Raw genomic sequence first — 22174 nt, forward strand, 5'->3', positions numbered from 1 at the left:
TTGCTGAGAGAGGAGAGGAGAAGACTTGCTGAGGAAAGACTTTGCTGCTTTGTACTCTAAACATTCTCCAAGGGCTTGATTGAGCTTGCCCCCTGATCTGGACCCCAGGACTAGTGGATCCTTGGTGCTTTTGCTCGTCCTGACATTCGAGCCGTGTGTGCATCCCGCTGGAGCCAGACCGCGCCCCTCATCGCCCCTCCTAGGGCTGTGGCACTCGGGAGCTTGCCTGCCTTTGTCCTGTGAGAGCCTCGCTCCGATCGGAGTCGCTCTCTGCCCCCAGGCTTGGCTTCCTGCTCCTCTGCCCCTTGCCTGCTACTGGAGTGCCCTGAGACGCTCTCCCCCCTCCCGCCGGAATTCCCTCTACTGATCGCGATCTACGCCGGGTCGACAGCTGCACAGACCGTGCCCTGTGACCCCGCTTTGCGATCTTGGAGGCTCGTCAGGCCGCGCCGCCCCCGCTGAGGAGACCCCCCGCACCGTTGTGCCGAGGGTCGCGGGCCGCGCCTGCCTGACTGCATACGCCCGCTGGCGTCAAGATCCAAGAGTGCCCCCAATCGCCAGGGTCGCACAAGCCTGTGCTGACCCTCGCCAACGTGAAGAAGAAGTGCTCATCAATCACCACCGGGCTCGGGGCCCGCAACTTGTGTTTTCCCCGTCATCGCTCCTTGCCTTGGAGCTGAGCAGAGAAGTCTCCGTGTGCCCGGAGCCCCCACGGGTGAGTAAGAGCTGTGTGCTCCATCAGTACTCCCCGTCAGGGCCTCCGAGCTTGCTCCTACCTGCCGCGCTGTCCCTCGAGTCCTCCCGCACCGCTGGGCCGGCCCGCATTTGACTCTGTCCTCGAGCCGAGAGGAAGAGCCGGGCCCGGCACAGGCGTGCTCCCGCCCGATGCGTGAGCCGCGGTAGGGGCTGAGTCAGTTTCACCGTCAAAGGCAGGAGGGGCGCTGCAAAGCACGCCGAAGGCCCGGAGTGGGTCCCAAAGCCACCAAAGTGCGTGAGAGACTATCTTTTAAGAGGAGAGAACACCAAAAGAACTATTCCCTGAAGTAAAGTAAACAAACTATTTTTGAACTGCAACTAAGAAGAAAAGTGCCTATTTACAATCTGTGGTGCTACAAAAACGTTATTTGGTCTTGTGATAAGTCTGCTGAGATACATATATATATTTTTACATAAAGAAGCGTATTTTTTATATATTCACAGCCTGGTGTCCATTTGTGGGGGGATTGGTGTATTTTACTGTGTGTGTGATTACAAATGCTTATCTGAATAACGCCTGAAGAATAGCCTTGGCTGCTCACGCCACGCACCTAGAGGGTGAGCAAGGGTAATTCTAAGGGGTCATCCTTTGCCCCTACTTAGAGGAGAGGGTCCCTGCTTGTCACAAGTGCATACTTGCGCCAACCAGAGACCCCCAATTCTAACACCCACCATAAAGCTGCTTCCTTCATGCTTGGAGTGATCATCACTCTGTCTTCGAATGAACCGTGGACCTGCTGCTACTGGTTGTCTAGTTGCTCCTGCAGAGGACGCATCCTTAGTCTGCAATGGGGAATTAGTGGGATACACGATGAAATCACCCCCAGCAGAGACTTGTAGCGGCGAACTGAAAGACACTTTTTTGTGCGCAAGTCCTGAGCCAGGGTTTGTAATTTGTCTCTCCTTTCCTGAGTAGGGAAGGCTCTTGAGAGCTTGGAATCTAAGATGGCTCCCAGGAAGCGAGCCTTCCTGGACGGGAGCAGGGAAGACTTCTCGTTGTTCAGAGTGAGCCCCAGATTTTGAAACAAATTGGTACAAGCTTGAACAGCCTCCAGTGCTGCCTCTCTGGACGGAGCTTTCAGTAACCAGTCGTCCAGGTAGGGGAAGACCTGGAAATGGTTCCTTCGCAGGAAAGCTGCTACTGGCGCCAGCACCTTTGTGAAAATTCTTGGGGCTGAACGGAGTCCAAAGGGTAAGACCCTGAACTGAAAATGTCTCTTGGCTACTGTGAATCACAGAAACTTTCTGTGTGATGGGTGAATCGGAACGTGGAAATACGCATCTTCGAGATCGAGCGGGGCCATGAAATCCCCCTGGTTGATGAGCTTCAAGATGTCCTGGAGAGAGACCATCCGGAAGGACAGGGAGATGAGATAGGTGTTTAGCTCCCTGAGGTCTAAAATGGGGCGCCACTTTTCTTCCGTCTTCTTCACCAAGAAGAACCTGGAATAAAATCCTTGTCCTCTTTGGTTTGCAGGGACCGGCTCTATCGCTCCTTTCCCGAGCATCTGTTGGACCTCGAGCCGCAGGAGACGCTGGTGTTGCGATGGAATGGCTGCCGGGGGCTTGGCTGGAGGGACTTGCGTGAATTCCAGGGTATGCCCTTTCCGAATGATGTTGAGCACCCAACGGTCCGATGTTATCCTGGACCAGTTGTGAGGGTATTTGGTGAACCTGCCTCCAAATGATGATCTCTTGAAGGAGGGTCCAGTAGGAAGAGCCAGGAGGCCGCTATTGGCGTTTGGACGAATCTCGTCCTCGTCCAGCCTGTTTCCCCTTATTGTAAGGCCTGGAGTAGTTGGTAGACTGGCCTTGCCGCTGTTGATAAGGCTGATGGTATTGCTGGGAACCTGAGCCCGTGGTGGAATAGCGTTGCTGTTGGTGATAGGATCCTCTGTAGTTACCACCTCTACCTCGGGATCCTTTAAAAGGAGACTTTCTGTATTGAAGGGTCCCCAAGGACCTGGCAGTCTCTGTGTCCTTTTTTATGTCCTGAAGAGTGTCGTCAACAAGCTTGCCAAATAATGCTTCCCCATCAAAGGGAAGATCCAGGACCTTGTTTTGAATTTCAGGCCTAAACCAAGTAGCCTTGAGCCACCCTTGGCGGCGGAGGACTGCCGCCCCAGCCAAAGAACGAAATGCCGTTGTCGCAATATCCATTGCGCAGTCAATGATTTCCATCGACGTTGCTTCTCCCTCCTGTAAGATTTTCTTTGCCTCAGTCGTAGATTCCGGAGGCAGCTGGTCAAGGTATGGAGCGACATCACACCAAAGCTGGCGGTCGTATCTACCCATGATTGCTAGGGCATTTGCCGCTCGCACCAGCAAACTTGCCATCGACAAGAATCTCTTCCCCACATTATCCAACCTCCGCCCTTCCTTGTCCGGAGGAGTTGTTAAGGGAGCAGAGGGGTTACGGGATTTCCTCTGTGCAGCTTGCGAGATCACAGAGTCTGGTCTGGGATTACCCGTTAAGGCTGCCGGGCTGTCAACTGATGCCTTGTATTTTTTCTCCAGACGCAGTAGCACCGGGACCACCGTCGCTGGGTTTTTCATGGCTTTTAGGCCCTCCTTCCACACATGATCCACAATAGGAATGGACCTAGTTGATTTCATAAAAGGCTCTTTGAAATCGTATAAAAAGCAATCCGTGGCAACTTTAGGCATGGCCAATTTGAATCTCGCAGCGGCTCTTTCCATCAGCTGATGGAAGCCCCCAATGTCTGCAGGCGGGAAATCCGCCGGATCTGGGACTGGCGATGCTGGATCCGGAATGATATACTCGTCATATTCAGTATCGGGAATAGAGCCATGATCCGATTGCTGACCCTCATCCGAGGAATCATCATGGACGTCTTGTAACCCGGAGGACTCATGATGGATGGACATTTGAGGCCAAGGGGAAACTGGAGCTGGAATGGAAGGCGTCACTAATGAGGCTGACATCTCTGCAGGAGTTACTGGCGTTGACGGCACCGGAATAGGCATACTCGCCTTAGATTTAGAGTCCTGCAGCATCTTATGCAGATCTTGGAGAAAAGAAGATGGCACTGAAACCATTTCCTGCTCAGCATGATGTTGCGACTGGGCCGACTGATGATGGCCCACATCCTCGCGTCCGTAGTCGCCCTCAGAGTCAGTGTCCTGGCATTTGATCAGAAGTTGGGAGGGACTATCAGCGTAGCTGTATGAGTCCTGGTCCTCCTCCCCAGAATCTCCTTCTTGCAGAAGCATGGTTGACAGTAGAGGAGACATAGCCTTCGGAGAAGTAACCTCCTGCGTGATTCGTGTCACAGAAATGGTAATTCTCTTTTCAGAGGATAAGATCGTCGACGGTTCCATCGTCGACGGTTGTATACGCGTCGACGAGATCGGGGTCGTCGAAGTCGTCGACGAGGAAATGGTCGACACGCCAGCCGGTGTCATTGTTAAAGTCGTCGTCGTCGATGCTCTCGTCGACGAGACCGTCGTCGTCGACATTGTCGTCTACACCATCGTCGACGTCGGCACCATCGTCGACGGTGAGATTGGAACTGCCGTCGTCGGCACCTTCGTCGTCGGCACCTTCGTCGTCGACACCTTCGTCGTCGGCACCTTCGTCGTCGGCACCTTCGTCGTCGGCACCTTCGTCTTCGGCGACGCCCTCGTCGGCGTCTTCGCCGTCGACGGTGAAGAAACCGCTGTCGACGGAACCTTCGTCGACGACTCCCCTGTCGACGGGATCATCGATGACATCAATGCAGATTTTGATTTTTTTGTCGACGGAACCTCCGTCGGCGACGTCTTCGTCGTCGAGGACTTGGAACTCCTCTCAGAAGACTGGGATGAAGGTTTTTTGAAGGCTGTGATAGTCTTCTCAACTTTAGAAGGCGAATCTGGTCCTTCCCTCTCCTTTACACCTCGGTGAGGAGATTTGCTGGGACGTGGGCTCTCAGACTCACTGGGGGTCTTTTTTGAGGCCTTGGAAGATCTTTCCATAGAAGGTGAAGGGGAACCCCTACTCCTTTTCACTGACCTTCTTGAAGAAGACAACGATGCTGCATCCTCACTGTCACTGGAGACAGTATCTTTCCTGGTTTTCAGTTTATGGAGCCATGTCAAGAGTCTTCCCTCACGGTCCCGGAGGGTCTTGGCCGAAAAGGTGCGACAGATTTTACAGTCTGCAGCCTGGTGGTCAGGATAGAGGCAGTAAATGCAGTCTTTGTGCTTATCCTCCACAAAAAGCCTTTTCTTACCACAGGTGGAACAAGGCTTGAAAAGGGCTTTTTTCTTCTCCATTTCTGACATCCTGGAAGGCAGCCAACAATCCTGAAGTGAAGTTGAAGATTTTGAAGTAGTAATCCTGAAGAAATCCTTTGTAAAAGTAGAAGTTGAGCAGAGCTCAAAGGAGACTCCCTAAGCAAAACGTGCGGTAGAAAATCTGAGGCTCTGAGGTTCCTTCAGGAAGGTTCTAAGGGGTGAGGCACTTCTGATTGGCTGAGGCCTGAGTTTGGTCTCTTTTACACAAAGAGGGTGATATGCTACAAAAGGGAATGAGCCCTAGGCTTTTTTCCTTGGTCTTTTGTACCTACAGCTATGGTATTTTTGTTACTGAGACTCCCATTCCGACGACGGGGAATGATTCAAAGCATGGGAATCTATGAAAGTTCCAATACTGGGGTAAGAGTGAGGATTTGTAGAATTTTCAACATTTTATTAAGCTCACAAAGGATACAAGTACCCTATGGAGTTGCATCATAGAATCCCAAAGGCAGATATGAAAGTCATATGGACTGGTACCAAACAGATATTAAAAAAACATATACTATTAATTAATTTGTAATGCAGATTTCTGGGAAGTGAATGATTTCTCCACGGACAACAGGCGTTTTCCCCTGCCCTGAGTTACCACCTACTTGTATCTGGTATCCTGACTTTTGAGTTCTGGTCTCTGCCGCACACAAATCTATTGTGTATTGCGAGGACTACGCCTAGACCTATCCCTCAACTATGGTCCAGAGTGTGAATCAAGGGCAATGAAATTAAGGCGTACTTACATGTGTTCATTTTATTCCACCTGATTATCAGTTGTTAGGTTTTTCTGCAACTGGATTTACTGGGTGCAGAAAACCAGGACACAATCTTTTTCCAGACAGAAAAATTAGACTGAAAAGACGCATAAGACTCTGGGTGCAGCAGAAGCAGCCAAGACTTATGCTGTTTTTGTTTACTAACTGGGGAAAACACAAGATTCTTCCCTCTGTTGGTGTTCACAGTTGTTGTCAGCATGTGATTCGGCGTTGAGTGCAGAGCGTATCGATTAGAGCCAAGGGGACGACCCGAGGAGGAGTTGACAAGCAAGTGGAGCGGAGCCTGGGAGGACTGCCAGGGTTTGTTTTGTGACCGGTTCCCGCTTCACCCACGTCCTGTTATACGGGCGCTTTAAGTTCTACGGATCTGCTGTGGGGGCAGGAACGGCCGCTGCCGGCACCGCGGTGCTAAGACGCTGCTGGTGCTGCTCGTGCAGCGGCTGCTGCAGGGCACAGAGGAGCACAGAGGAGCCGTGGCCTGCAGCCTGGTTTTTGTCAAAAATGTATTTATTAATTTTTTTTTCCACAGGCAAAAATGACTTCATCACTTGGTCCCACGCAGGGGATCAGAAAGTCTCAACAGAATTATAACTGGTGGAAAAAGTGCATTGATCAATATAAACCAGCTCCTCCTCTTATTAGATAAGCCAAATGAAAGATACAGCTTCTAAATGACCAGGAGCTTTGAGAGAGAGATAAAAAAGAAAAAAAAGAAGATCATGCAACTTTGCTAAGCCAGCAGATAGGTCTAAAGAAAACTCAACGGCCTTCTGTAACGGTAATTTCTCCAGGTTGCTCCACCGAGGTGGTGTATGCGGAATAGCCAAAAAGCGTGGACAAACTCATCCTAACATGGGATAAGTAATTATGAATCTAACAAGGAACAAAGAAAAAAACAAAAAAAAAACCCAACCCCCACCCGACGTGGCGGCGTGTTCATACTAACGAGAGGTTGGTCGACACTGGAATTGTGATCAAAACTGGAAGAGATGGCGGGATCTGATGGTGGAGGGACACACCGCAGACGGACGGCCCTGGGAGAGGAAGGAGACAAGGGGGCCCCATTTAAATTCAAAATTCTTATAATTATCCCTGAAAATATCAGCCATACATTCTAGGCTAAGCAGTCTCCAAAGACGAGAGTGCCATAGGGAAATAGCTGGAGCCTCCCTTCTCTTCCAGGCGGCTGCCAGGGTGACCTTAGCTGCCCCACATGCACCACTCTTGAAGTATGGGACTCAATTCCGGGCGACGACAGGTGGACTTCTTTTCCATCCCCATTCACTCCAATCCATTTCAATCCAGCTTTCCACCCGGCCCAACATGAGGGACCCTTTGATGCCTGGAGAAGGGGAGGCTGCTTAGCTCTAATACATTTGTTCCACAATTTTGATCCCCTTACTTATGATCAATGTCAAAGGGACTTTGTATTGAAGAACACTGAAAGATATCAGTACATCCAATTGATGCACTGGTCCCTCACACCTCAGATACGGGAGGCTTCTACTCGACCTCTCACAAAATTTGAGGCCTTCCTTACCAAGACTGCTAACATGAAAAGGGTGATCTCATTTATCTATAGCTTCTTCCTTAAAATAGTGCTTTCCCCATGCCCCCGGTATATGTCTATGTGGGAAGACTTAATTCACCGTCCTATTTCCGATGAGGAATGTACGCATCTATGGTCTGACATCGCACGCTTCAATCATTCGTCAGAACTCAGGGAACTGCCGCCTGATTTTACGTATACACCAAGCATTGAGCTGAGCATAGGAGTGGAGAGAAGTGCCTACATATGCCGTCGGTAGTGGGACTGGCTCTGGATCCCGCTCTTGCTCCTGAAGGATTGCCAGCATTCTCCCTTGTACTCTTGACAGCGATGAATAGCAACGAACAAGCAATGAACAGTGAGTGGTGAGTGACAAGTGGCAAGAGGTGTGTAGCATGTGGCGAGTAGTTAAGGTTGAACGGTCCGTAAGTCGCTGAGCCATTGGAGTCTGTAATAAGTCTGTAATACAAAATCTGAGCAATTATGCAAAGGGAAAAGTGACAATAGACTTTGACCCCGTTGAAGCACCCCTCGACCCCTGAATTACTCTGCATGCCTAGACTACAGCCCTACCCGGAGCCCGGATATTAATCGATTGATTAATTAATTAGTTAGCACCGGCGGATTCTGTACTGAGGTGTGCTTTGGGGGTGTTTTCCCTTGGAGGTGTTTGGAGGTGTTTTTGTCCAATCAAAGCACTGTTTGGTCTTGTCACTGGCCCGTTTGATTCTCTGAAAGAAGCAAGACTTCTTTACCTTAGAGGGTGTATTATGAGGTCAGGAAAGGAGCGGTCACCTTTCCCTCCTATCAAAAGGAAAAGATAAATACAGCAAACACTAATATTAGATACGTTTAAAATAAAACAGGCAGGTGACATATAGTCCTTTAAATCATCTAAGGTCCATACATTTGGTAAACTGGGAAAGTCGCTGTCAAAGTTTGATTTTATGAAAGATCCAACTGGTGCTATGCTAACATTGCTAACTGACCCATGTGCTTTTCAAACTCCAATTAAACCACTGAGTAGAACAAATATTATATCCCCTAAGCAAGGAGTAAGTGAACCAGGCCACCCTGAGTCTGAAGCTGAAGTCGAACGAATGTCAAATTCAACTATGGACCAAGTCAACCATAGGGGTCAAATAACGAACCTAGAGATGTTAACTATTCCACGTACTGGTCATTCACAACAAGAGGACTCAAAATGCACAAATCTAACAATGGGAGATACTCAGCAATTACTACCAACTTAGGCAGCCAATGCCAATAGAAGAGCAAGTAAAAATCAGAAAAGCCAACGGTATAGGGGAACCATCTTATTTGGGCCAAATAAATCAACCAGAGCAAGAAGCTCCAAATGAACTAAATGGTGGGGTGAAAATCATAAGGGAAGCCAATACCCCACTGCAATCGGATCTTGCTCTGTCTAAAATGAATTCAGTTAAAAAACAGGACCAGCCGAAAAGGACGAATACAACAGCAACTCAGAAACTCTGCAGCGTTGGAGTACTCCGTATCAAAAAGACGTTTTCAATAGCAGTCCACAGTTCATTAATTCTTGTGACGAAGGACATGATTTTCAAGGACCACAAAAAGAGGAGTATAAGGACCTATCATTCATAAATGGGCAACACCATAGCCCAGGTACTCAGGTACCAGGAAGTGGGAACGCAGGAGCAATTTGGGATTTATTCTTCAAAACCTCGCAATTAACTCTGGAAGCTTTAACATATCAGTCCAACAAAAAGGCGGTCCAAATAGATCTCGAGCTCTATGGCAACCTCTGTTACCGGAACTCACCAGAGGATAACAACACAAAATGATCTAACAGTAAGGGCACAATCTCAGCCAATATCTCAGTTTGCAGAGTGTAGTTGTGCCCCACTAATTAACAAACTAGCTACCATTCTGGATATTTAAAAAACAATAATTGACAATGTAAAAGTGAATTTTCCTAATGTGGGAATTCAAACCATCAAGGCTGACTGCCCCTCTAAAGGTACAATAAAATGTAAAGACAATACTGTTGTTGTTAAAGAAAAAATAGATGATAAAACAAAAGATCAAGAAGTGATAAACCTATGCTCGACACAATCAACAATGACAGACGCATCTCCGGAAGTTCATCTATCAAAAAGACAGAGGAAAAAACAACAGAAAGCAAGAAATAAAGCTTCTAAAAGTATTTTAAAAAACTAATGCATCAGATATAGTGAGATTGAACACTGGAAACAACCATGACTAAACATCATATTGTGAAGGTAAGGGTAAACAAATGTCTCCAACAAAACCCTTCTACCCTCTATTTAATAAGGATCTATCGGAGGTACAAGCAGTTATGAAAAATAAATGCTTAAACAAGCAAGCTGATAGTATAAAAATGAGAGAGAATGGGAACATTCAGTCCTTAGAAAAGCTGCAAGTGGAGGAATGTAATAAACAGGTGGAGAATAAGCCATCACAATTGGAAACAAATAGAGCAAAGAGTGAGAGTATCAGAGGGGATGAAACGAATAGAGATTTGTTAAAAACCTGGAAGGATATTAAATTACCACAAGATCTGGGAACCGAAACGAAGCAGTTACATAAACATCGACAATCATGGTCTCAAACTGTTTGTAATCATAATGGAAGGTTAATTGAGCATGCTCGAAGTGAAAATAGCCTGGAACAAATTAAATTAAATAACCCAGATCAAAAAGGAGTGGTGCAGGTAATTTTTGCGATGGAATATAAATCTAGGGGTAATAATGATATCTTGACTCGTGGGAACATATTAAAATTGTGTAATGCAGTACCCTCATTAAAGGAAATTAAATGTACCGACATAGAATCAATTGAATTCCTCACAATCAAGAATAATCGCGAATCGATATTAGTAATTTGGACATCTTCTACTGCCGCCAGCCTTATTATGCAAGAACATAATCGCTTTCAGGACTTGGGAATAAAAATAACAACTCCCCTGCAACGTCCTTTTGTTTCAACAAAATTAAAAAATCATAACCAAATGAGAACCGAGAATAATAAGAAATACCCAATATTAAAAAAACCCATAGGTATGACCAACGGGCATCTTTTAAAATCATTAGAGGAAAAAATAGGAGACCTATTATTTGACACTGTCAAATTAGGTTGGCTAACAGCAGCCCTCCATAATGTCAGGCAGGATTGACATCTACAATCTGAAGTTCCTTTAAGGGGGCCAACAATTATGAATGAAAGGCTCAGATTATGTTCGTGGAATATAAATGGGGTTCAAGCAAAGATTCAGAATAACCAACTAGCTACTTTGTGCTGTTTTCAAATCATTTGTTTACAAGAGACTTGGGCTTTAGTTCCTTTTAGATTGGAAGGGTATAGTGTTATTACTCATTAGCTAAGAGAACAAGTAACTATGGCAGACCTTGTGGGGGTTTGGCTATTTTTATATCAACTGAGCTAAAAATGGAAAGTGAAATGGACGTCCCAAGTCAAAAGGATTATCTAATTGTCAAAATATGATACAAAGAACAAAATATAATTAAATCTCTTGTAGTAATCAACGTATATAATTACGAAGAACAATGGCGACCAATTTGATAATTATGATATTGCAGCAACTGGACAATGACATTCAACCTGAGATTATTATTACCGGTGATTATAACATGAATATGCTCTGGTCTTACGATAGAGATGTTGAAATACAATGGCAAAATTACTTATGGTCAATTCCATAAGTAATTTTGCCATATCCAATGTTGATTTTCATCAACAATGGATATGAGGGATCATCTATCAAAAAGATAGAGGAAAAAACAACGGAAAGCAAGAAATAAAGCTTCTAATAGTATAAAAAATACAAATGCATCAGGTATAGTGAGATTGAACACTGGAAACAATCATGACCAAATATCATATTGTGAAGGTGAGGGTAAACACATGTCTCCAACAAAACCCTTTCACCCTCTATTTAATAAGGATCTATCGGAGGTACAAGCAGTTATGAAAAATAATTGCCTAAACAATCAAGCCGATAGTATAAAAATGATAGAGAATGGGAAAATTCAGTCCTTAGAAATGCTGCAAGTGGAAATAAGCCATCACAATTGGAAACAAATAGAGCAAAGAGGGAGAGTATCAGAGGGGATGAAACGAATAGAGATTTGTTAAAAACCTGGAAGGATATTAAATTACCACAAGATCTGGAAACCGAAACGAAGCAGTTACATAAACATCGACAATCATTGTCTCAAACTGTTAGTAATCATAATGGAAGGTTAATTGAGCATGCTCAAGGTGAAAATAGCCTGCAACAAATTAAATTAAATAACCCCGATCAAAAAGAAGGAGTGGTGCAGGTAATTTTTGCGATGGAATATAAATCTAGGGGTAATAATGAAACAACTTGCAAACATCCGGACCCAACACAAGATGGCAGGAGTATGCAAAGCATGTTCATCTACAGCATACATGCCTGAGGATTAATGGCCCCAAATCCCTGCCGTGGTATCTTGTCATGTTGTGGCTGAGTGTGCCATGTGATGTGCAGGCTATAGTGCTTGGTGTGATTTGGTCATTTTTGACAAGGTGGAGTGCTGAATGGTTTGGCAAATTTTGATTTTCTTTGTTTTTGGGATTGTGTGAAATAGTGCGGTACCTACAGTAAGATGTAAATAAATTACATTGCTAATATACCATAAGGATGTGGGGTGAGTGCTATTAGGGCCGAAGCCTTGCTGATTATATGCAGAATAACAGGTCTGGGAGGTCACTACTGACTAGAGCAGGTTAGCAGCTGCACAGGTCTTGGGCATTGATCCTATTGAGGATAATATGTGACGGGCACTGGTGACTGGAGCTGGCTAGCAACAACGCTGGCCTCTGTTATTTATTACAAGCAGTGTAACAAACATGTCAATATTGACTGAAACTGGTTGGCAGTAGAGTTGACCTCTGGTTTTGAATATTTGCAGGATTTAAGGTACAGGGGTCACTACTGACTGGAGTTACTTAGCAGGATAATAGGTCTCAGGGAGCCAATACTGACTGAAGCTGGTTAGTATGATCACTAGTCCCAAGGTGCTACTAAAGACTCAAGTTGGCTAGAATGATAACAGGTCCCAGGGGCCAGTACTAACAGGAGCTGGCTAGTAGGCTTACATACAGGTCCAAGGGGCCACTACTGACTGGAGCTAGCTAAAAGAATAACAGTCCCAAGGATGGTGGGGTGCGAGTGGCACCAGTGACCGGGGTTGGCTAGAAGCATTGACAACATTTGCTATTGATTAAATACAGGATTCCAGGTCACAGGAGGCACTGCTGAACACAGCTGGATAGCAGCAGTGGTGGCCACTGGGAAGAAGGAATTGAGAAAACATAACTGGATATACTGGTTTCTTCAATACCGATAATTGTTTACACATCATACACATCAATGCCACAACCTGCATTGATATATTACATTACCAAATTACAATATTCTTATATTAATTTGATGTGTCTGTTTGCCTTAATATGCCTGCAAAGTTATATGATTCTATTAGGGCCCAGAACCATTTTATTTAGTGATGTCCAACTGCACACTTTCCTGTATCTTGTAGTAAATTGAATATTGACAAACAGAAGTGTTATTTTCAGAAACAGTGAATTCTGCAGCTTGTCTGTGTATCTTTTATCTGCACCTTACGGACTCCTCACATTCCTCTCGAGAGAAGATCCTGCCTCCTACTCATTAGTTTCATTTCAGTAACTGTTTCTATCACGTGTTCATGTTTCATTGACTTGTATTAGGAGAAAAGTGTATAAAAATACTTTGTGTAGCATTAGCATTATATACTCCAACTTGCTTTAGGGTGGATGCTCTCGTCCATTGCAAAGACAATTGTTTGCTTTGCCTTTTGCTATTTTTCCATTAAATGTACGATAGATTTGTTGGCCTCCAGGTGTGTTGTGTTTTATTTTACATATCATAAAAGATGACGAGGAAAATGACAGTCCAGTATACACATCCTTCTTATAATTCAACTCACAGTATGCTGTACTAGAGGTTCAGTCCCACAGAAATAATCTCTAACTGAACGCCCTAGGAAGCATGTGCTTTTCAAACCAGTTGCCTTCTGATACGCTGTCCTCGCTATTGGATAAGTCAGTTTGTCCTGAATTTTAGGCGGGTTACTTATCTAGTGCACTCTGTTAAACAGTGCTCACCTGTGGTAGTAAGATGTTAATAGGCACCTAATCACCTATGCACAGTGCAGGGCTTTGAGTTACAGAGCTCCTCACGCGGTGGAGAAGATTAGGTCACATTTACCCATTTTCCCATATTTGGTCCTGATGAAATGCCAACAGATTGCTCCACAAGGCATGAAAAATGTTGACCTGAAGTATAGCCTCCAGCTTACCAGCAGGTCCATAGGTGATCGACACATTCACACAGTGATAGGTGCCATTAGTTCCTCAATTTCTCTGCCACTATTTTTAATCTTAACATGGACTAGTATGATCACATTAACTATATTGCGGCAACTGGTCGATAGCTGATCTTATATTCAGACTTTCACCAATCTCACATCTTATGACACAACATCCTCTGTCCTACTATGCTCATCCGGCATACTTTATAAAAGATGTCCGACAAAGTGTCCTCTTGTGGTGCTCGCAAGGCATTGTAGCGCCGGCCTGGTGAGGAGTATAGCCCAATGATGAAGCATGTCACCTGCAGGTGAGTGAACGCAACTTGTCTTAAAAGCACATGCTTCCTAGGGTGTCTGCGTTCAGTTACAGATAATGACTCTGGGACTGAACCTCCGGAACAGTATACTGTGATTTGATTGTGTTTTATTTCAACAAATGTACATAGCAGATATTGGCGCTTGCTTGTTTCACAAAAATTATCGGATACCTGCCTCAGAGCCCACTTCTTACTGACGACAATGGGGTTATCATGTTGCTGCTACAAGCTCCTTACCTGTGCGAGTTATCGGGAACGATGCAGGGGCAGAACCAAACCAGCCACACATGGAGATCAATGACAAATACTGAAGATTTAACAGAGCTTCCAAGCTGGTGACCATTACTTAATTGATACTGAAAATAAAAGACAAGTTTTTAGTATTCAGGTGACTCATGACCATAAAAAACAAAGGTTATAAATCAATATTGTCTCAAATACTTAAAAAATGGAACTGGATGTGCTGAATCAGATGTTGCCCCAGGTCATGCATGACACCTTCCGCCAATATTGCTTATGGGACTTGTAGTTTTGTTTTTCTCATTAAAAGGATAGGCTCTAAAGTCCCAGTGTTCTAAGGGATGTTGGTGAAAATCAGAGGCCTGAGTGAGGGTGAAGCATGACACTGCTCTGCTTAGCAGTGAGATGAATGACAGTTCTCCAGCCCTTCCATTATTTGATCTATAGAGGCTCATCGGCCATTCATATTTTTTTGCAGCTTGTGCCAACTGAAGAGATAAAACCCCTGGACGTGTTTAATTAACTACTGACAAACATGAACAACCAAGAACATGAGTTTCTGGAAAACTATCAAGCACCCAATCAGAATCAGTCGCCCTTCACACCCAGGAATTCTTGAGGCTTTGGAGAGGGTGAATTGCACTACATCGACTCAAAGCTCACTTCTCAGGGATGTACTGAAATGTCAGCCTCATGGCACACTTAGCCAGCTCTTCACCTCCTCCTCCTCAAACTGTTGACCAGCTATCAGGGCAAACGAGCCTGCAGCAAAGCATCGCTGGCTTGGTTCGACACCGGACCGGACCAACTCCATACTCCTCCAAGTCAGCAAGCACTCTGGTCGAGCCAGTCCTAACCCCACATGAATGTTCCCCATCACAACTGTTTTAATTGTACTAAGTTATGTTTCTGCCAAATGTACGAGTCAAAAAATGAAAGGCTTTACATGAAGTGCTGAAAGAGAAATCATTAGTTTTTCAATATTTCTGAGTCTGCCACAGTACACAGGAGCATTATACCTCTACAGCAGCAAATCATGCATGTGCCCTGTAGAAAGCACGTTTGAATGAAACATGTAAGGCATTGCAGCCAAAGATCTGTGGTGCAACATCATAGCAGAGTACAAGATAACTTGTGTTATTATTCCAGCAGAAAGAAATGCCATTCTAATGGTTACGTCATTTTAAAGACAGTGCCAGGAAAATGTGTGGTCAGTGTTGTTCTTCTGCCTGTTAAAAGACTATCTCCATAAATGTGTCAGGAAATAAAATTCCATGAGAATTCCTACTCTTTGGCAGGGTACTGCCTGCCACTATATTGCAGGTTACTTCCAACATAATCTGATTTATACATACATACTCCAGGGTTCTGCCATCTACCGGGTCTGCACACAGCAGTCTGGAGCCACTCAGGAAGGAGGTAAGCTCTTCATTTCATCTTAAGCCCTTAGGTTACATTCACAGCCTGATGGGTCCGGAGAACTTTATCCTCGCTCTAACTATACCGAGCAGATGGACTTAGCCCAACATAGGCTGTGTTGTGTGCTGGGTGATGCCTGGCATCTTATTATCGTTGGCGGGAGAATGAAGCTCTGATAGGAGCTGCTACAAGAAGAGCAGAGAAACAGGACCACAGATCGCCACAGAGCGACAACTGCCCAGAAGCTGAAGAAAGAACTCTGGAACAACAAACCTCCTCCACCCTGGAGATTCTCCAGGATAAGCAAATGATGGTAATGAAATGCAAACTGCAGCATTAAGGTCACACACTACAACATCTTTCCCTTTAAACCAAAGGTAACAGCCTACAAGAAAAAAGTAAACAAAAAGCAACAAAACTATAAAATGCATTTCCAAATGCTGCAAAAAAGAAACAGTTAATACAAATGAACAATATTAAACTTTGTTGGTACCTTAGTAATGTGCTTACTTCTAAGCTTCACTCCATCTGCAGCAATAACGCTCTGAAAGGAGAAATTACTGCTGTGAGCCTCAGAGTCTTTAGTGTTACTGGTCTCAGTCACGAAGACTATGGTGTCGGAAAATAACTTTCTCTTATTTGGCTTTATAGTTCCACCAGTCACGGCATTGCTTTTAGCAGACACGCTACTGTCGGCAGCATCATAACTTCAGGCAGACCAGCAATTCGGATATCACCACTCATATTGGGTGAATATTCAACAAGTATGGTCTCGGCTTACCAAGTAGAACAAAATAATTGGGTCTCATAACCATACTCAGAGCCGCGCCTACTATTAAAGTATGCAAATCTACAATGATTGGCGAAAATGCGCTGCAATTTTATCTGTGGAGCACTACTAACAAGCATTTGCAATGCAATAGGTCTTGCCTTTGCAAACTTATAAGTGTTTAGCCAGAGATATTCTGCTCTGGGAAGCACGCTCTTGCAAAGTTACACTGGCTGCCCATCAAAGAGCGCATCCTTTTCAAAGCTATGTGCTTCGCCCATCGAATTGCCCAAGGGAAAGGACCACCCTACCTAAAAAAGCTTCTAGCTATCCATCACCCCAAACGTAATCTGAGGTCCTTGGGGAGCATGGTGTTCTCAGTGCCCCGTATCTTTAAAGCAAGAATGGGAGGCCGTTCATTTTGCTATCTGGCGGCCACTCACTGGAACAAACTCCCCTTAGAATTGCGTATGGAACCCTCCGAAAGGAGGTTTCGCCTGAGGCTAAAAACACATCTCTTCCCCAGAAGTTAGGAGATGGCGCTTAGCTGTCCAGTTTAATTGTTCTTTTGGTGGGCTTGTTTTTAGAATGGAATGTATCCACAGCGCGGGGACACACTGTCTTGAGTGTAACCATGCGCTTTATAAATGGTTTTATTATTATTATTGTTATTTTAGATATTGACTTTACCTATGTCTGTACAGCACAGCTTAAAGAAGTTTGCAGCATGCTGAAAAGTTATAAAAAAGAAGCGTCAGAAGCATTTTTGTTACCTTAGATATGACCAAAAAACATTATGTACAACTAAACGACCATATTGCTCTGTCCAACGCCCTGAGGGATATCGCTGCCTCTGACTTGTGGGAGTGCTGTGATCGTTCGTCTTGCCCCCTGGTCTCCAGCCCACTTCTCGCGGCCCCCGCTCCGCGGGCGCCGCTCGAGAGAGGAGACATTGCTGCAAAGAGACTCACCCCGGACCCCTGCGGGACTGCGAGGACCAGCGGGCAGTGCGTGGCTCAATCTGCCGCAGCTGGTCCTCTTCCCGCCCACACCTCCCGGATCAACTAAAGCGCCGTGCAGACCTCACTTCGGCGGATTGCTCTGTCCAACGCGCTGGGGGATATCGCTGCCTCTGACTTGTGGGAGTGCTGTGCTCGTTCGTCTTGCCCCCTGGTCTCCAGCCCACTTCTCGCGGCCCCAGCTCCGCGGGCGCTGCTCGAGAGAGGAGACATTGCTGCAAAGAGACTCACCCCGGACCCCTGCGGGACTGCGAGGACCAGCGGGCGGTGCGTGGCTCAATCTGCCGCAGCTGGTCCTCTTCCCGCCCACACCTCCCGGATCAACTAAAGCGCCGTGCAGACCTCACTTCGGCGGATTCTCTGTCCAACGGGCTGAGGGATATCTCTGCCTCTGACTTGTGGGAGTGATGTGCTCATTCGTCTTGCCCCCTGGTCTCCAGCCCACTTCTCGCGGGCGCCGCTCGAGAGAGGAGACATCGCTGCAAAGAAACTCACCCCGGACCCCTGCGGGACTACGAGGACCAGCGGGCAGTGCGTGGCTCAATCTGCCGCAGCTGGTCCTCTTCCTGCCCACACCTCCCGGATCAACTAAAGTGCCGTGCAGACCTCACTTCGGCGGATTGCTCTGTCCAATGCGCTGAGGGATTTCGCTGCCTCTGACTTGTGGGAGTGCTGTGCTCGTTCGTCTTGCCCCCTGGTCTCCAGCCCACTTCTCGCGGCCCCCGCTCCGCGGGAGCCGCTCGATAGAGGAGACATTGCTGCAAAGAGACTCACCCCGGACCTCTGCGGGACTGCGAGGACCAGCGGGCAGTGCGTGGCTCAATCTGCCACAGCTGGTCCTCTTCCCGCCCACACCTCCCGGATCAACTAAAGCGCCGTGCAGACCCCACTTTGGCGGATTGCTCTGTCCAACGCGCTGAGGGATATCGCTGCCTCTGACTTGTGGGAGTGCTGTGCTCGTTCGTCTTGCCCCCTGGTCTCCAGCCCACTTCTCGCGGCCTGCGCTCCGCGGGCACCGCTCGAGAGAGGAGACATTGCTGCAAAGAGACTCACCCCGGACCCCTGCGGGACTGCGAGGACCAGCAAACAGTGCGTGGCTCAATCTGCTGCAGCTGGTCCTCTTCCTGCCCACACCTCCTAATCTGATTTCATTGTCCAGAGCCTCGCGCACGCGGGACGCGGGCGGGCAAGCCGGGCTAAGCCAGGGCAAAGGGCGGGCCCTCTTAGGCCCTCACAGGCCGGAGGAGGCCGGGCTGGGCCCCCCCCTTTGATGTGCTATCCACGGCGAAGATTGACTGACTGTTAGAATGCGTACTTGTTTCCAGTAACCAGATCCATCTACGCTTTTACATGGTATATTTGACTAACTGAGTATTGTGTAATGTGTGTTTACAGCTTGGTCTGCGATTATATTATAGCTTAAGTGTGTTTTGGCTAGGTATCCACAGCATTAAGTTGGCATAATGACCTCACCTGCCCCCATAGTAACATCCTCAGTGGGTGGAGGAGAAAAACAAGGGACATTAGACAATTATTTCATCAGGGCTGCTACAGGAACTGATAGGGACATCGAGTTCAAGTTCAGGTTCAGAAATTTATATAGCGCACTACTCACCCAGAGGGTCTCAAGGCGCTTGGGGGCGGGTGTTTTTACTTATCGAATATCCAAGTTTTTTGTTGCTTTCTGAAGGAGAGGTGGTTCTGAGTAAGGCGGAGGTGGGTGGGGAGAGAATTCCAGGTCTTGGCCGCTAAGTAGGAGAAGGATCTTCCCCCCATGGTGGATCTGTGGATGCGCGGAATTGCGGCGAGGGCTTGGTTGGCTGATCGTAGTTGGCGGGTGGGGGTGTAGAAGGACAGTCGCGTGTTGAGGCATTCGGGTCCTAGGTCGTAGAGGGCTTTGTGTGCGTGGGTGAGGAGACGGAACGTTATTCTCTTGTTGACGGGGAGCCAGTGGAGATCTTTCAGGTGACCGGAAATGTGAGCTTGACGAGGGATGTCCAATATGAGTCTGGCTGAGGCGTTTTGGATGCGTTGAAGTTTTTTCTGTAGTTTGGTTATGGTTCCGGCGTAAAGGGTGTTTCCGTAATCCAGTTGGTTGGTGAGCAGTGCGTGGGTGTCTTTCTTGTTTCTGTGGGGATCCAACGGAAGACTTTTTTGAGCATGCGTAGGATGTTAAAGCAGGATGATGAAACTGCATTGGCTTGTCTGGTCATCGAGAGGGAGGAGTCCAGGATGAAGCCCAGGTTACGTGCGTGATTCGTAGGTTTGGGTGCGGTACCCAGGGCTGGTGGCCACAAAGAGTCATCCCAGGCAGAGGGCGATGAGCCTAAGATGAGGACTTCTGTTTTTTCCGAGTTTAGTTTTAGACGGCTGTTCTTCATCCACTCGGCTACTTCTTTCATTCCTTCATGTAGGTTGGTTTTGGCGGTGTTTGGGTCTTTGGTGAGAGAGAGGATCAGCTGGGTGTCGTCTGCGTAGGAGATGATGTTGAGGTTGCTTTGGCGCGCGATGGATGCGAGGGGACTCATGTATACGTTGAAGAGGGTGGGACTGAGTGATGATCCTTGTGGTACGCTGCAGATGACTTCGGTGGCCTCTGATCTAAAAGGGGGAGGCGGAATCTCTGCGTTCTTCTGGCGAGGAACGAGATGATCCAGTCCAATGCCTTTCCTTGTATTCCGACGTTGCTGAGGCGTTGTATGAGGGTGCTATGACAGACTGTGTCGAAGGCTGCGGAGAGGTCAAGTAGGATGAGGGCAGCTGTTTCTCCATTGTCCAGAAGTGTTCGAATGTCGTCTGTTGCTGCGATGAGGGCGGTTTCGGTGCTGTTGACGGCTTTCTCAATGACTTTGGCAGGGAATGGGAGGAGCGAGATGGGGCGGTAGTTCTTGAGTTCAGTGGGGTCTGCTGTGGGTTTCTTCAGAAGGGCGCTGAGTTTGGCATGTTTCCAGCTTTCCGGGAAGGTAGCGGAGTTGAAGGAACAGTTGATGACATCGCGGAGATGGGGTGCGATGATCGAGTCTGCTTTGTTGAAAATGTGGTGGGGATATCAGTCGGTTGGCGATCCTGAGTGGATGGAGTTCATCAGGCGGATGGTGTCTTCGGTGGTGATTGGGTTCCAGGCGTAAAGGTTGTTAGAGTGCGCTGTTGGTTCGGGGGTGGGTGAAGTGGGCTGGTCTTCGGACTGGTTTTTGAAGCTGGTATGTATGTCGGCGATTTTGTTGTGGAAGAATGAGGATAGAGAGTCGCAGAGGTCTTGGGAGGGAGTGATGTCGTTGGTGCCGGCTGTGGGGTTGGTAAATTCTTTGACGATGTTGAATAGTTCCTTGCTGTTTTGGGCGTTGTTGTCAAGTCGAGCCTTGAATGCTGATTTCTTGGTGGATCAGATGAGTTGGTGGTGTTTGCGGGTGGCGTTCTTGAAGGAGGCCAGGTTGTCAGTGGTTAGATTTTTTCTCCAGGCTTTCTCGAGGGTACGACAGAGCTTCTTGGATTTCTTAATGTCGTTGTTGAACCATGGGGCTTTTTTGCTACCTTGCTTGATTTGATGGTATTTCAAGGGTGCTAGTTCGTCGGCGCTGTGGGTGATCCATTGTGTGATGTTGGTGGCAGCTTGGTTTGGGTCCGATGGTGAAGCGATGTGAAGAGATGGTCGGTGGTAATTTTGTTCCAGTTTCTTCGGGGGATAGGTTGTGGGGGGTTGTGGGTCGTGGTCTTTTTGTAGTTGAAGTGAACGCAGCTGTGGTCCGTCCAATGGAGAGCTGTGGTGTGATCGAAGGAGATGTGTTTGCTGGAGGTGAAGATAGGGTCGAGCGTGTGTCCGGCAAAGGTCGGTGGGGGTGTCAACAAGTTGTTTGAGTCCGAGATTGGCCCGGTTGTCCAGAAGGGTGGTGGTGCTGCTGTCGTTTTTCTTTTCCAGGTGGAAGTTGAGGTCTCCCAGTAGGATATAGTTCTCGGAGGGGAGGGCATGTGGGCTGATGAAGTCAGTGATGTCTTCGCTGAATTGTGTGCGGGGTCCTGGTGGTCTGTAGATGAGGGTGCCTCTGAGGGTGGTTTTGGGGTCGGTGTGGATCTGGAAGTGAAGGTGTTCGGCGGTAGCAAGGAAGTCGACGGAATTGGTCGTGATGCGGATGGTGTTTTTATGGACGATGGCGATGCCTCCTCCTGTTTGGTTGATGCGGTCCTTTCGGATGATCTTGTAGTCGTCCGGGATGGCTATGGCGATGTCGGGCGCTGATGAGGCGTTCATTCAGGTTTCTGTGAGGAAGGCAACGTCTGGAGATGTGGTGTCGATTAGGTTCCAGAGTTCGATGGAGTGTCTGTGGACCGAGCGGGTGTTGAGCAGGATGCAGTTTAGGTGGTTGGTGTTGGAGCTCAGTTTGCAGTTTGTGGATTTGGTGTGGGTTCTGGAGCAGTCGAATTTGCAGGAGAGGCAGGTGAAGGGTCCGTGGCTGTGTCCTGGGGCAGCTTGGTAGCATGGAGGTGTGCGGCCGGGGTTAAGGGCTGAGAGGGTTGCGGCGTCGTATGTGATGCGGCGGAATGGATTTTGTGGGGACCAGGGGGTCTGGCGCTGGGCATGGTCCGGGCGCGGACGGGCGCAGACGGGCTTACCTTTGGCGCACCTTCGGCACACATGGGGCG

At 47.4% G+C, this 22174-nt stretch overlaps 1 long non-coding RNA gene across 2 annotated transcripts in view; it reads right to left on the minus strand.

The window, feature by feature from the left end:
* The window catches only part of LOC144806046 (uncharacterized), a 190973-nt gene that overhangs the window by 164138 nt on the left and 4661 nt on the right, over positions 1-22174 (minus strand). For both annotated transcript variants that reach the window (XR_013605670.1, XR_013605669.1), the window contains exon 2: positions 14327-14445. This is a non-coding gene — a long non-coding RNA (uncharacterized LOC144806046). The remainder of the gene's footprint in view (positions 1-14326; positions 14446-22174) is intronic.

This window comes from Lissotriton helveticus (genome assembly GCF_964261635.1).
Source record: "Lissotriton helveticus chromosome 1_1 unlocalized genomic scaffold, aLisHel1.1 SUPER_1_unloc_41, whole genome shotgun sequence".
Classification (NCBI taxonomy): Eukaryota; Metazoa; Chordata; class Amphibia; order Caudata; family Salamandridae; genus Lissotriton; species Lissotriton helveticus.